Here is a 17,118-nt window from a genome sequence, read left to right as displayed (position 1 = left end):
TTTAGTTTGGCTTCAAAATAACTGGTTCTACAGCTTAAAACTAAAGAAAAAAGTCACTGGAAAGTTAAAGACATAAAATTTTTATAAAATCATAAGATAATGAAATTCAACAAAATACAAATACTCTACTGCTTAATTTTCCCTATTAATTAAACATAGTTTATATATTTTTCAAATTTTACAGAGAATTTTACTTCTAATTTCTTTTACTCCTTCAGATTTCTGATGTACTTTCCACTGGCTCAATACTCTGAGTTTCTAGTTCATCCAATGTTTTTAGAAGTCACTCTTTTTTTCAAATACAGATACTACTATTGACAATATCACAGAGCACCCTCAGTGATGATGGCAACTGGAAGTAGGCAGGGGCTTATCAGTTCTTCATTTTTAATATTTTTGCATCTTTCACTCAGTCTTCATGAGGCATAACAGTAACTAAAAAGGCAATCAGCCAGCAGACATTTCCAGGCCATATGAGCATCAGAAACTATCCTGGAAATCTCTGTAGACAGTTCCTGCAGATCAAACCAATCTGTATAATGCAGTAATATCTCTGTTCATGAAAGGGAGATGTTCTGACTCAATGTATTATCATTGGAAGGTTTTTACTGGAATCTAAGAGACGAGAGGAATTAGAGATGAGTTTCTGACAGAGATTAATTTTAGATTGCTCTTTCCATTTTGGCCTACACAGGTATATCAGTTATTTACTGCTATGTAACAAACCACTCTGAAACTTTGGTTTAAAACAAACCCCATTCATTTTTGCTCAAGAATCTATAGATCAGCAATTCTGTGGCTAGATAGTTATCTGTCGGTCTTGCCTGGGACCACGCATGAAGACACAGCTGTCAGGAAATGTTGGATGTCAACTAAGGCACTTCTATTCTCTTCTACTTGACCTCTCATCCTCATAAAGTCCAGACTGAGCTTTTTTAAAGTTTATTTATTCATTTTTGAGAGAGACAGAGAGAGGAAAGGGCAGAGAGAGAGGGAGAGGGAGAATCCCAAGCAGGTTTCACAATGTCAGCATGGAGTCCAACACGGGGCTCAATCGCAAGAACTGTGAGATTGTGACCCGAGCCGAAATCAAGCGTCGGACCAACCAACTAAGCCACCCAGGCGCCCCAAGCTTTTTTACATAGTGATCTCAGAGTAGAATTCCAAAACTGAAGTTTCAAGGTCTCTTTAGGTTTAGCCCTAAAAGTCACATAAAATTATTTCTATCACGTTCAATCAGTGAAAGCAAATCACAAAACCATCTCAAATTCAAGAGATGGACAGACACAAATAATGCACATGTTCCTAGATGAGACAGAATTTCTCCTAATCTCAAGTGCTTTCTGGCCAGGAGAGAAGAGTTTGATTGCTCAGGTTGACCCTGCCCAAAGGTGTATGGCTGAGAGGGTAAATCCTGGGCTCTTCTTATCAAGCTATGTGCCTTATTACATACATGCCCCCAACAAAAGGAACATATTCTAATCTGCATAAAGAAATAGGGGCAATTCTATCTATGAGCTTTGAATGTGGTCCTCTACTCTTCTCTGGACTTCCTAGCTGCCCAGTAGAAGCCTGGAGGTTCCATGGTATCAGTGACCTCTGGAGCCTCTGAAATAGCTGTCATAACTTCAGCAATGACCCTTTACCAGGCTAATCTTGTGAAAAAGTAACTCAGGTGCAGGGTACTCATTAATCATGGCTCTTACCCAAACTTCTCATTCTCACTCTGTTCTCATACAGAAGATCAGATGCTTTCCTTTGCCTTGAATTACATAAAGCCATGCAGATCTCATATCACTCTTCTGCTCTCAATTTATGGTAGCTAATTTCTATTTAATAATTACTATTAGCCAGACAGTGTTGTAAATGTATTACCTGCATTACCTCATTTAATCCTCACAATACCCTATAATATAGGAATCATTATTATTATCAGTGATGAAACTCAGGTTCAAAAAAGAACTAAAAACCAATTCCAGAAGTCTGGTGCTAAAGCCCATGTACCTGCCTCTGTACCATCTTCAACACTTCCCTTGCCTACAGAATAAAGTTCAAATCCCCCAACTGGGGCAAATCTATCAATATTCTCATAAATGACCTATAGGATGTGGCATTGTTGTGGCTTCTCCTCTGGAATGTTAAGGGCAAGACCTCTAGGACCTGACTCCAGACTCCTTTCCCCAACTCTCCCTTATCAGTACTCCTTACCTCCTTAAAAGTCCCATGAATTCCTACCTCTGTGACCTTCCCATGCTGCCCTCTCAAACTGAAAGCATCTCTTCATCCATTCTCACTTAACAAACTTGAAAAACTAGCGTTTATTCAGTTCTTTCTATGTGTCAGGTACTGTTCTGTTTTCAATGATTTGACTAATTCAATCCTCACAACAACTCTATGAGTAAATAATACTACCTTCATTTTACAGTTGAAAAAACTGAGGCATGAAGAGATAAAATATTCTACTCAAAGTTCCACAGCTGTAAATAGCAGAACCTACATTCAAGGCCTGGAAGACAGGTTCTGGAGCCTGTGATCTTAATCCACACCAATGCTTTCTCTCAACAGCTTATATATGTAGTCCCTGGAAATATACTCTTTCAAATAATACTACTGAATTAAAAACCTCATTTCTCGGGGCGCCTGGGTGGCGCAGTCGGTTAAGCGTCCGACTTCAGCCAGGTCACGATCTCGCGGTCCGGGAGTTCGAGCCCCGCGTCGGGCTCTGGGCTGATGGCTCAGAGCCTGGAGCCTGTTTCCGATTCTGTGTCTCCCTCTTTCTCTGCCCCTCCCCCGTTCATGCTCTGTCTCTCTCTGTCCCAAAAATAAATAAACATTGAAAAAAAAAATTAAAAAAAAAAAAAAAAAAAAAAAAAAAACCTCATTTCTCAGTGACTCAATATAATTTTGAGAAAGGGTAAATTAATAGAATATCTAACTTCTCAAACTTCCCAAAAATATTTTCATTAAAATATATTGAGTATTATAATTCAAAGCAAAATTCATTTATGTAAGTACCATTGTTACTCACTGCTTACGTTCTATGACTTCAGTTTTCAAAGTGATAAAGAGAGAATTGACAAATTGGGAGAGAAGAGATGTATATAAAAAATATTTAATGGGGAAGCGTTTTTAAAACATGATGTATTGCTGGATATAAAATATAAAAGAATAAAAAAAGTTAAGGATGAAATCCAATCAAAGAGAGTAGCTTGTGAGAAACAGTAGAAAGCTTAGAAAACATCACCACTTATTTTTATTTTATAAAAATATGTGCTTTATGTAGACAATTATTCCAAGACATGTCACTAAAATATCATATATAATGGCTTTTAAAATTTGAGCCATTAATTATGCTTTCTATTAATTACATGGCTATAATTTTAAACCTTAGGTCTTGCCAAACTGAAACTTCCATGTATCTCAATTAAAAGTTATTTTGCATGATATGAAAATCCATTGTATTTTCTGGATATGTGTTTAAAGTAATAATACTAAAAATAAAACCAAACAATGTTAATGACTAACATTTACTGAGTGCTTACTATGAGCTAGGTACATTCCTAAGAGCTTTATAGGAATTGTGTCCTGAAAGTAATACAGCCTCATAAGTCTTTTCATTATTATGTTTTTTACGGATGATGACACCAAGTGAGTTAAATTGGCAAAGAAGGATTCAGTCCCAAACAGCTGCTAGAGGACATAGCAAGGTCACTCACCATCCAAGCAGTCTTGCTCCTGGTAGTTGCCAAACCTACAGCTGACTAAATTTGAGTCATCTATAAGTATCCACTACATGTTAGTATCTACTGTGCTAAGTGCTGAGAAAACAGAAGCTGAAAAGATGTGGTCTCTCCTTTTAAGGAATCTGCTATCCAATAGTGGGAACATATGGAAATGAACTATCATAACACTGTGTGATGGTTAACAATGGGGTAGTGATGATGAAGCACCAAGTGCTTAAACATGCAGTAGGTGTTCAATCAGGGTTAATAAGAATAATAACATATACACGGTTTAGAGTCAGCAGGGAAGAAAGCATAACTAAGTCCATTAGAAAAGAAGGAAGCAGGGGAGATTTTACAGAACCAGACATTAGTTTGAAATTGGCTTCATGATATAGATGGTACATTGTTTATATTTATTTTAATTAGACTAATAACGTGGTATAAATACAACGTTAATGAAGGAAATCAGGGTCATTATTCTATCACATTCTTACTTACCCTGGGGGTTTTTAATCACACTATTAGGGCTTTGTGTCACTTGTCAACAGGAAAATATAATTTCAACCAGACTTTTGGCACTTTTTTTCTTTTGCTCTAGCACATGGGTAAAACATCTGATATGTAGTCTGGCAATGAATGAACCAGAATATTATTGTTTAGAATTCTTCATGTTCTGGATTTTATAATACTACCACATTTGGCAGCTTAATTACAAGTTTAAAACGATGTCTATAACTTTAGGAAATGAACTGATGTACTTTAAGTAATACATGTTAGACCAAAGGATAATTTTGTTTCTCCCCTAACTAGAATGTAATTCCATGAGAGCAAAGGTTTGCTTACCACTATCACTCTAGGACCTAGAATAGTGGCCAACATATAGAAGTACTCAATATCCATTTGTTGAATAAAAAAATTAACTAAAGTAGTATATCATACCTCTACTATGAATAAAAACACTGAACAAGGGTATCATTCTTGTACTGGGTTGAATGGTGTAGTGGGCTGAATGAACTATATATCCACATCCTAATCCCTAGAACCTTGAATATGAGCTTAACTGGAAAAAGGGTCTCTGTAGATATACTTTAGTTGAGATCTTGAGAGGACATCATCCTGGATTATCTGGGTGGACCCTAAATCTAATGACAATTGTCCTTATAAGGGACATATACAGAACAGACACACATACAGAGAAGACCGCGTGAAGATGGAGGCAGAAATTTGAGTTACACAACCACAAATCGAGAAGCTGGCAGCAGCAGGGAAGGATTCTTCCCTAGATATTTGGAGGAAGTGCAAACACCTGTCAACACCTTGAATTCAGACTTCTGGCCTCCAGAACTATGAGAGAATAGATTTCTGTTGTTTTAGGCCATCAAGTTTGTGTGGTATTTTATTGTGGCCACCATAGGAAACTAATACAGTTATCAAGAGATTATCTGTAGAAGAAGTCCTCGGTATGTAGTTATTTTGTAGCTGATTTAATTGAAAAGTATTGAGACCCTACACTTACAGTCCCTGACATATAATAGGCAAATAACAAAAGACCATTTGCACTCATTGGTGATCTTGATAAGAGAAGCTTCAGTAGAGTGATAAAGGGTGAGAAAAAAGAAAGGGAAAGGAAGGAGAATACTTAAAGATATTTAAGTATGAACAACCATTTCAAAAAGTTTTGCTAAAAAATTGTAAAGAAGATACAAATGAAAAAGGAAAAATAATAGCATATCTGTATGCTAATAGCACAAGCCAATACAGAAGGGAAACCGATTCAAAAGAGAAGGAAGAACCATAGAGTAATATCCTTGATTCAGTTTAGGTTCTTAATGAGACTGATATCATCCTTGCCTTTGGGGAGTTTACAATAAAGTCAAGATGAGAGACTTTATTTTTTCCCCAGCTTTACTGAAGCATAATTGACAAATAAAAATTGTGTATACTGAAGATGTACAACATGATGGTTTTGATTGCATACACACTGTAAAATGATTACCACACTCAAGGTAATTAACATATCCATTATCTCATAGTTACCATTTTCTTTCTTACTTGGCATGGTGAGAACCTGAAGATCTACTCTCTTAGTAAATTTCAAGTATAATACAGTACTACTAACTATAACTACCATGTTATACATTGGATCTTCAGAACTTATTCCTCTTATAAGTACCCTTAGACCAACATCTCCCTATCTTCCCCATCCCCAAGCTCCTGGTAACCACTGCTCTACCTTCTAAAAAATTGACTTTTTTTTATAGGTTCTGTGTGTAATCAAGATCATATAGTATTTGTCTTTCTCTGTCTGGCTTATTTTACTTATACAATGTCCTCCAAGTTATCACAAATGGCAGGATTTCCTTCCTAAGGCTGAATAATATATACACAATGAAATATTATTCAATCATTTAAAAATGACATTTTCTTTATCCATTCACCCATCAATGAACACTTAGGTTGTTTCTATATCTTGGCTATTGTGCATAATGCTGCAATGGACAAGAGATAAGAGACTTTAAACCAATCATTGCAAGTGGATTGAGTGCCAGAAAAGAAGGTAAAAGTGCTATTAGAGTATATAAGACAAGAACCTAATCCTGTGAAAGAGGATGATGCTGGATATAGGGATCAGTGAAGCTTTTTCTGAAGAACCAATATCTAAGTTGAGTTAGAAAATGATAGAAAGCCTTAAATATAAAAAGTGAAATATACAGAAGGTTCAAAATAACTTCAGTTTGACTGATTTGATTGGGTAAGCCCTTGCATTTATTTCACAGTTTACACTTTGGCCTTTTTTTTTTTCCTCTTTGCTTTGCAAGTAATGTCAAATAGATTCAGAAGAGCATTATGGAATTTGAGGACTTAAATTAGAAGTTCCATATCTTTCACCTAAGTCAATCATAAGATTAATTTTCTGCCTATTTATGTGTTTTATTTGTAACTTACTGGCAATAAAAACATAATGAATAAAACTAAGATCAACCATTCATGACATTTTAAATATTTAGAAAAATCCATAATTTGCCTACAACTTCTAGATGTGTGTGTCTTCAGTGATACGTGACAATGGGTAAAAGAATTGTATATTTTTTGCCATAATATTACATTAACTATGTATGCAAGCCATTTTCATAGATAAAGCTACAACGCAACAAAAAAATCACTTGATGAATTTCTCTAACTATTTTAAATCTGCTGGGAACTGCTTTCCCAGGTTGCAAAAAATGTTGCTCTGTCAAATCACATACAACCAAATCAGTTCTCCAGACGTTCCTGCAGAATACTAACACATTTTTTGATGAGAGAATATTCAGGTAAACTGGCCATTTTTCTTTCCATTTCATTGCACTACTGCCATATGCTAGTTGCTTAAACTTTCTATTTGCAGCCATCTTACCTCTTCAGGAAACTTAACAAAAGAAGATGGTTGTTTTCTCCAGCGACGAATGACCAACTTTCTATCTGGGTGAACGCTGAATTTTATGATTGTGACTTCACTCTACAATTCTCTTTATCTTAAAGTAATTTGGTTGCTTTCCAACAGCATTTATTTCTTGTTTTGTTTTACAATTTTTTATCCTTTTCGTAATATAAGAAAAGTCAAGTTTTTGTTTATTTTCTGTATTATTTGTCACATTAGAAAGTTAAATGTTTGCCAGAAATTAAAAAAAAACTTTTTATTTATTCTCTTAATAAAATATCTTCAAAGAAATTATCTGAAGACATTGCTTATTACACGTTCATTACCAGTTATGCACAGTTCATGTCTCAGTCACCTGAGGCACTGTTAAGGATGCACTTTATGTCTCTTTCACCAATGTATCTGCATTCATTGCTATTTATTGTGCTTATTTAATTTCCCTCAAGACCATAAAATTATAATGTCCTTAAAGGCAGTTACAACTGTCCACTACCTCTTCTGTTTAAGAACATAAACTGGTTCTGAATCTAACTAGAAAATCTTCACTACATATTGATTGTGACACACTTATTAAAAACTCAATACGTGTGAAACACACCAGCGTAAGCACATAATGAGCGTTCAACAGACATTAGCTGTTGCTATCATCATCCTCATCCTCCTCCTTGTCATCACCCTCATCAGCAGCAGCATTTCACAGCCATATTATTAGGAAGCACATTTCTATGACTATAAATTTGCATGCATCAAATTTGCAATCTCTGTGCTGAAAGAGAAGACTTGTACTCTGAAGTAAATTCTTTCAAGTTATACCTGATTAATAATAGGTAAAATACATCAACTTAGTCTAGCCACTAGAGGATCATTTACTATCCATTACTATCTGGTGACAGAGTGCCCAGTCATAGGTCAAAACTGCAAAACTATTCCAGAAATTTGGAATAGCTGAAGAATAAGACTGTTAATGTTGGCTACTAATGGAGGACTCAGAAAAAGGTCTTATACAAAAAGTTCTCCAAATGAACAATTTTTAACATCTGGCTTTCAATATGTTAAACTCCTCTAAATTATAATAATTCCATAGTGGTCTTTAAGAACAGAGAAACAAAACTATTGAGTAGACTCTAAAATTATAGCCTATATTATAGAATAGTACTTTAGAAGTTGGCCCTCACATCCTGTCCTCTTCATTCCACATCTTTTACTGAATAACTACTATGTGTTAGACAGATACTGCTCTAGGCATTGGACATGTAACAATGAACAAAACAAAGCACTTCCTCTCATGGAACTAGCAAGAACAGATTAATGGACGAATATACAAATAAACCATCCTGTAAAACATCCTATAGGTGACATATGAATTACATATAAAGGAAGTAAGGAATTAAGCTCTGCAGATAATGACAGATAGTTGAAGCAGAAGGGACTGTAAGTTAGACTATCCTGAGGCAGGAGCATGTTCAACATTTTTCAGGAACAGCAAAGGAGATCACTGTGGCTAGGGCAGAGTGAAGCACAAAGAAAGACATAAGCCAAGCCCTTTCATGTTCAAATAATGAGTTTGAATTTTATGCTGCTATGTTCTTTGGTCAAATAGTCATATTAAATCATAGTCTAAATTTCCGGAAGAGAAGAACTGGGACTAGGAATTTTCCCTTGAAACAGACGGCCACCATGGCTTGATTCTGGCTTTACTCTCCTTCTCCGCTGTAAGAAGTGCTCTAAAGGCAACACTGAACCACTTCAGAGTCTGGGAATCAGAATCAGTGAGAACTCAATAGAAAATCACAATAGAGCTTCCCTTAGCCTGGCATGTAAGAAACTTGAGGGTGAGTCAGAAGACAGAGTTATCATCTTGGTTCTGTCCAAGTTGATACATATATAACTTTAGCAAGCCATTCAACTACTTCAGGTCTCAGTTTCTCATCTGCAAAAGTAGGGTATTCAAAAGGGTAACTTCTAAATTCTTTTCCAACTTTAAAGTTATTGCAGGTCTCTCCATTTGTTTTGGCCTTGTAGAATTCCTAATGAAACATCTCTAGGAAAACAAGAGGAAAATTAATAAACTTCCTATTTTACCATGTATTATTTCAGATTGATAACTAAATTTATTAATGTAATTTCTTTAATGACATCATGTGACTTATGAGTCCTGTGGAACTCATGTATATCATATATAGCATTTGTAAGTAATAACATTTAATTTTGCAAAATATATATGCAAGTAAATATTTCCGTGCTTTCAGTAGTTTTAAATATTCTTCTCACTGCTCATCTCCCTTAAAAATAAATCTTTTTGACCTTTCTTCTCAGTTCTATGCCACACTGCAGCAAATAGTTTATATTCTGGCATTGGACAGATCTGAGTTTCAATCCCAGTTCTGCCACTTACCGGTTATATACCTTGTGCCAACTATTAAGCCCCTCTGTGTCTCTCTGCACATAAAAAAGGACCTAGCATATAATTACTGCAGCAATGCTAGTTGCTCTTAATATTTATCTCTCAACTGATTGATCTTTATTTCCAACTGCCTATTGAATATCTTCACCTGGATAACCTGCTCTTAATTCAGACTCCATATTCTCAGTGTCACATTTAGCATTTGGTACAACTGCTGTTACCAGTGGCTCAGACAAGATGAAGTTTATTTGTCTCTTATATAAATAAACTCTGGAAGTGGACAGTTTGGGGCTGGTATGGCCTCCCTGGGCGTAGGAAATTTCTATGACATGGCTTGCATCCTCAAAGTCATCCCATAGTCCAATATTGTCACTACACTTCTGTGTTCCACACAATAGGCAAGAGGAATGAAGGCAAGGTGAAGGGGCACATCTCCAGAGAAGCCAACTTCTCATAATGCTTCAGTCCTCCCTGAAGTCTAACACAGCACGCAGGCTTACATCACATTACCCAGAACTTAGTCACATGGGTACAACCAGCTGCAAAGAAAGCTGGGAAATATCTCTGAGGTGGGCAACTGATGAGCCTGAATAAAATGAGGATTCTGACACTAAAAAGAAAGAGAGAATGAATATTATTTAGACAACTGGCAGAATTTTCATAGAAACAAACTGAAGTTATTTTATCTCACTTAAACATTTTCCTCCTCTAGGTTTTCTACTTTGAACAAAGCATTGACACATTCCCAGGCAGCAATTAAGGCTAGTATATTTGCATTATTTTTAATGCTCTTCAGTGCCCTGACACCCACATCAAACTAATTACCAAATGTAGCACTTACCATCCTTCTTTTCCACTTCCACTAGTATGACAACCTCTCTCAAACTAGAGAAAGGTCTTACAGATGCTCTCCATACTTTCAGTCTCTTCTGAGTCTCATCTCTTTTAAAAACTACTGTCAGCCTCCAGTTTGGAAGAAGAGTTCTGATCATGTCACCTCCCTTTGCTAAGCCTTTAGAAAATCTATAATACCTAAAGAAAACCTATAAATTCTTAGTGTATCATGAAGTCCTTTGTGATCTAACCAATTTTATTGCCCTGGAACCATAAATCCAATATTCCAGTTAAACTGAGGCATTCAGTAATGCTGGGCTTAATTGTTAAACATTTACTCATGCTATTCTTCCTCCATCTCCACCAAACTGTTTTAACTTGAGTCCACCAAATGTAGATGTTGGGATAAGGACTTTGGAGTGTTTTATTTGGGAACTGATCTCAAGAAGTAGGGGTAAAGAAATGAGAAAGGTGAAAAGAAAGAAAATGCAATAATGGCTGCGTTCATGAGCATGTTACTACTGTAAGCCACTGCAGTATAATCCTGTTGGGTGCCCTCTGGAGAACAGGGAGGTCATACCACCCAAAGGTACTCCCGGAAGACACTGAGGAGGTTGGGGTATTCATCCACTGATGAAATATCCCACTGAGATTTCTCAACTCCCAAATGAGGGTAGCCCACAGGGGTATTAACTCCTTTACAGTTAGTTCCCTGTGTATACTCAGGCACGCACCTTAAGTGCCAGAGAAAACCCTAAGGCTGCAAGGTTCTGGTATCTGAGGTAGAAAACCATCAGCATACTGGGAACACTCCATGGTTGCAATTCTGGTCAGATGGGCAGAGGATCATAGAGTCTGTTACTAGAACCAAACCCCATTTATAGTAATTTAAAAGACCTGTCTGAAGCAACTCCCCCATGAAACTTTCTCTGATCTCCCAAGCTCTCACAAAGTATTTGAGAGCTACTTGAGCGCTCTCTATGGATCACTTTTTTATTCTTGTGGAGATATTACATCTGTCAGACTAATAAGGTTCTTGAGAATAAGCTTTGTATCCAGGTTGGTTAAGTATAAAATTTTTACCTCACAGTCCCACGAACAAGAAAATAATCAAGCACCATAGACATTTAAAGGCCACAGAAACCATTCTGATTATAAATTTTAAAGGTCTGGCATAATGTAAAAGAAGTAAGTACATATACATAAGGAACACTGTAGATTTCTTACAATCTTAGAACCTCTACCTCTGGGATTCATTTGAACTGAAATATTACAGTGAGTTTAAATATCACTAGGTTCTTGGTTTAAACAGTTTGTCAAAGTTAGGCTGAACTCTCAATTCATTAATACAGGCTAAGAAGAGTACTTACATCAGTTTTTAAAGCAATAAATATTATATATTAAAAGGTAATTCCTCACTGCATCACTCTAAATTTAGTAGTGAATTTCAGAAACCAGCACAGTATTAGACATCCCCTCAGGGGTTTAGTTACTGGAAGACCAAAATGACCTCATCCAGAAGCATAATATTTATGAGTTAACTCCTAGGCAAAGCTCTATATAGACTTAGAAGTATATAAGGTTATACAATGAAAATTCATTCACTGAATGTGCTTATTCATTCTAGTTAAGAATTGGATGTTTGAGGGGCGCCTGGGTGGCTCAGTCAGTTAGACGTCTGACTTCGGCTCAGGTCATGATCTAGTGGTCCATGGGTTCAAGCCCCGTGTCGGGCTCTGTGCTGACAGCTCAGAGCCTGGAGCCTGTTTCAGATTCTGTGTCTCCCTCTTTCTCTGACCCTCCCCTGTTCATGCTCTCTCTCTGTCTCAAAAATAAATAAATGTTAAAAAAAAATTAAAAAAAAAAAAAAAGAATTGGATGTTTGAGAGGCACCTGGGTGGCTCAATCGGTTAAGAGTCTGACTCTTGATTTGGCTTCAGGTCATGATCTCATGATTCCTGAGATCAAGCCCTGCATCAGGCTCTGTGTGGAGCCTGCCTGGGATTTTCTCTCTCCCTCGCTCTCTGCCCCAACCCAGGCTCTCCTCAAAATAAATAAATAAACATTAAAAAAAAGGAATTGGATATATCACATGCTATTTAAATGACCATATTTATCTTCACTGTTAAAATACATACACATTCCATTAATTCAATATGAGTACTTAAAGGAAAATTCTAATCAACAGCTCTTACTGGCACTATCACTTTATTTCAAAATGATAACAGTGCTACAAATCAACTCTACTACCATTGCTTAATTGCAAAAGATTTATCTTCTTTTAAATAATTTACTTTCATTTTCAAATACAAATTTAACTTAGTAAAAATAGAGGAGTAGTATAAAACTGGTAACAGGAAGATGATATTCTGTGCCAATCTGCCTAGTCTGAAAGGCAACCACAGGCTTATTTTCATTTTGTAAAACAAGGCAAACTTTAATCTTCTATTTACTATTCTAAATTCTAAAAATTAAGGAAATTCTCTTAAATGCTAGACAGGATTTCTCCCTACCTGTGAGAGAGTGTTAAATAGTCACAGACCAAACATTATTAACCAACAGTCATATATTTTAATGTTAATGGCATTACTGTCACATATAAAATTAGAATACCAAGATTTAATAGGCATATATTTTGAAGACAGTGCAGCCTGGTCTAAAAGGGACAGCTATTATAACACTATTAACCCATTTTGGTATTTCTTTCTATCTGTATTTCAACTCACAAAAAATTGAGTTCTGTCAGTTTACAAAATGGCTGTTGAGTATTTTCTACTAAATTATGTTTGAGATTATATGCTAAACTGCCTCATGTGATATTATTATTTTATTAACATTTTCATTAAATTGCCAGTCTAAAAGTCTGCTCATCACTATGGTAGAAATTACAATAAGGCTACAAATAAGAAAACAGAAGAGGAGTTAAGATGGTGGAGAAGTAGGGGGACACTGTGCTTTCCTTGTCCTTCATACACACCTGCATTGAGGTCAAATAACTTGGAACACTCAGGAAATCAGTCTACAGAGTGGCAGAAGGGTCTCCACAGTTGGAGGGAAATAGCATGGAAGTCAGTAGGAAGACATAAAAACAGTAGTGCTGCAGAGGGGAGGGAATCCTTTCCATGGAGAGATAAAAGGGACAGAAAGACAGGTTAAGAAAGTGTGACATCAAGTTACCACAAGAGGAAAACCTCTCAGGACCACAGACTGGGGAGTGAGAAGTACTGAGTGTCCTTGTGTTGTTGTTTGTTCCTATTGCTATTGTTTGTTGTTGTTGTTTTTCAAACAGCATTTGGAGCTCAAACTCTGAGGTTTTGGAAGTACACGACTTTCTCTGGAGTGGAGCTGTGACGCATGCTCCTAGGGAGGGGGGGAGCTGGCCCTGGAGTGCATAGTGTGGTTTAGAGATCTCCAGGGTGTGCTGGGAGAAAACATTCCTCTTCATGGAGTATGTTTAGAAGAGGGTTTATTGCCTACCCAAGGACAAAAGACCCTGCAAGTATCAGCCAAAGGTGGTTCATCAGCAGGGTGGAAAGGCTGTATTCTGGAGGAGAGGAGCAGATCCGCATGGTGTGGGGTCCTTTTAAGACTTTGGGTTTTGAATCCCAGCCAAGTGCCAAAGGAAAAATGCAGAAGCGTTGTGATGATACAGGGCAAGCTAACTGCTCTCACTATTTTGAGGGCAGCCTGCACAGTGGGGATTGTGAGACCACTAGTCTGGGTATAAGAGACTGGTACCATTTTCCTCCCAACACCAACACGGTGGGACTTGAGAGAGCAAAACAGCTGCCCCCCATGGAGGCAGTACCTACTTACACCAAGCCCAGCCCCCACCATACCTGGTAGCTGCATTATTTACTGGGATAAGACTGACTGAGCCAAACGTAAAGGGTCTCTCCAGAAGATCAGCACAGGCAGCACCCTCCATGCACTAAGTATACTGAAAATCATGCTTCAAAATGACACCTACAGTTCTTTTTTCCTTTTTTATTTATTCTTCCTTTTTTTTCTTTTGGAATCAGGCTCATAGTTTCTTGAGTGTTTTCTTTTTTTCATTTCCTTTTCTCTTTTTTTTTGAATCTGTCCTTTCTATTCTTTTATTTTTTATTCTTTTGTTTCTTTTCTTTTTCTTTGGAATCTGACTTCTAGTTTTTTCATTCTCTGTTTGTTATTGTTGTTGTTGTGTTGTTGTTGTTGTTGTTTTTGCTCCCTTTCCTTTTCTCTATTTTTGATATCAGCCTTCTCCCTGCCTTTTTTTCAAGGTTTACTTCAACAAACAAATCAAAGCACATCTAGTTAAATATCCAAACAATCGACCACTGCAAACAAGGAAGAGCTGTGCAAAGGACTGGTCAAAACACAACAGCAGAGTGCACACAGCATACACAAGAAACACTTCTTGAAGTGCCAGACCCTGGACAGTGTATGACCCCTTTTCAACACAGCATGAATTTCAGGTGCAGGAAATATAATAAGCTTTTAAGACACAAAAAGACAGAAACTTAGCCAAAATGACAAGAAGAAAGAATTCTCCCCAAAATAAAGATCAAGAAGAAATCACAGCCAGAGAATTACTCACACAGATACAAGTAATGTACCTGAAGAATTAGAACTACAATTAGTCACAATGAATTTAAACAATGTTCATAACTGAGATGCAAAATAAACTAGACACAGTGACAGCAAGTATGGAAGAAGCAAAGCAGAGGACAGGTCAAATAGAAGATAAGGTTATGGAAAATAATGAAGCTGAAAAAGAGGGAAAGAAAATTAATACATCATGAGGGGCAAATTAGAGAACTAAGTGATTCCATGAAATGAAACAAAATCCATATCACAGGAGTCAAAGTAGAAGAGCAAAAGAGGTACAAGGTTTATTTGAACAAATTATAGCTGAGAACTTCCTTAATCTGGGAAGGAAACAGGCATTCAAGTCCAAAAGGCACAGAGAACTCCCCACAAAATAAATTTAAAAAAAAAAGTCAACATCACAAAATATCATAGATATCAAGATATAGAGAATTCTAAAAAGCAACTAGGATGAAAGGTGCTTAACCTACGAGGGCAGACACATGAGGTTAACAGAAGATCTGTCCACTGAAACTTGGCAGGCCAGAACAAAGTGCCAGGAAATATTCAGTATGCTGAATGGGTAAAATATTCAGCCAAGATTACTTTATCCAGCAAAGCTGTCATTCAAAATAGAAGGAGAGGGGCGCCTGGGTGGTGCAGTCGGTTAAGCGTCCGACTTCAACCAGGTCACGATCTCGCGGTCTGTGAGTTCGAGCCCCGCGTCGGGCTCTGGGCTGATGATGGCTCAGAGCCTGGAGCCTGTTTCCGATTCTGTGTCTCCCTCTCTCTCTGCCCCTCCCCCGTTCATGCTTTGTCTCTCTCTGTCCCAAAAATAAATAAAAACGTTGAAAAAAAATTAAAAAAAACAAAATAGAAGGAGAGAGAGGTGGGAGGGGAAGATGGCGGCATAGGAGGACACTGGGCTCACCGCGCGTCCTGCTGATCACTTAGATTCCACCTACACCTGCCTAAATAACCCAGAAAACCGCCAGAGGATTAGCAGAACGGAGTCACCAGACCCAAGTGCAGACGAGAGGCCCACGGAAGAGGGTAGGAAGGGCGGTGAGGCGGTGCGCGCTCCACGGACTGGCGGGAGGGAGCCGGGGTGGAGGGGCGGCTCGCTGGCCAAGCAGAGCCCCCGAGTCTCCCTGGCAAAAGCGGAGGGGCCTGACGGACTGTGTTCCGACAGCAAGCGTGACTTAGCGTCTGGGAGGTCATAAGTTAACAGCTCTGCTCGGAAAGCAGGAAGGCTGGAGGACAAACGGAGGGTGAGCTGCGGAGCCCCCTGACGACAGAGCTCAGTTTGGCGGGGAACAAAGGCGCTCGCCAGCGCCATCTCCCCCGCCCATCCCCCAGCCAAAATCCCAAAGGGAACCGGTTCCGGCCAGGGAAATTGCTCGCTCCGCGCAAACACCCAACTCTGTGCTTCTGCGGAGCCAAACCTCCGGCAGCGGATCTGACTCCCTCCGGCTGCCACAGGGCCCCTCCTGAAGAGGATCACCTAAGGAGAAGCGAGCTAAGCCTGCCCCCCCTGCCGCCGTGCACCTTGCCTTCCCACCCCAGCTAATACGCCAGATCCCCAGCATCACAAGCCTGGCAGTGTGCAAGTAGCCCAGACGGGCCACGCCACCCCACAATGAATCCCGCCCCTAGGAGAAGGGAAGAGAAGGCACACACCAGTCTGACTGTGGCCCCAGCGGTGGGCTGGGGGCAGACATCAGAACTGACTGCGGCCCCGCCCACCAACTCCAGTTATACACCACAGCACAGGGGAAGTGCCCTGCAGGTCCTCCCCACACCAGGGACTATCCAAAATGACCAAACGGAAGAATTCCCCTCAGAAGAATCTCCAGGAAATAACAACAGCTAATGAGCTGATCAAAAAGGATTTAAATAATATAACAGAAAGTGAATTTAGCATAATAGTCATAAAATTAATCGCTGGGCTGGAAAACAGTATACAGGACAGCAGAGAATCTCTTGCTACAGAGATCAAGGGACTAAGGAACAGTCACGAGGAGCTGAAAAACGCTTTAAATGAAATGCAAAACAAAATGCAAACCACCACGGCTCGGATGGAGGAGGCAGAGGAGAGAATAGGTGAACTAGAAGATAAAGTTATGGAAAAAGAGGAAGCTGAGAAAAAGAGAGATAAAAAAATC

The 17,118-nt window shown here is 38.4% G+C and overlaps 1 protein-coding gene across 1 annotated transcript in view; it reads right to left on the bottom strand.

The window, feature by feature from the left end:
* Positions 1–17,118, bottom strand: part of LOC116738012 (ADP-ribose glycohydrolase MACROD2-like) — a 541,527-nt gene that overhangs the window by 43,043 nt on the left and 481,366 nt on the right. The window lies entirely within an intron of this gene.

This window comes from Lynx canadensis, chromosome A3 (assembly GCF_007474595.2).
Source record: "Lynx canadensis isolate LIC74 chromosome A3, mLynCan4.pri.v2, whole genome shotgun sequence".
Lineage (NCBI taxonomy): Eukaryota > Metazoa > Chordata > Mammalia > Carnivora > Felidae > Lynx > Lynx canadensis.
Note: the sequence above shows the minus strand (reverse complement) of the source record. Positions and strands in the feature narration are given on the sequence as shown.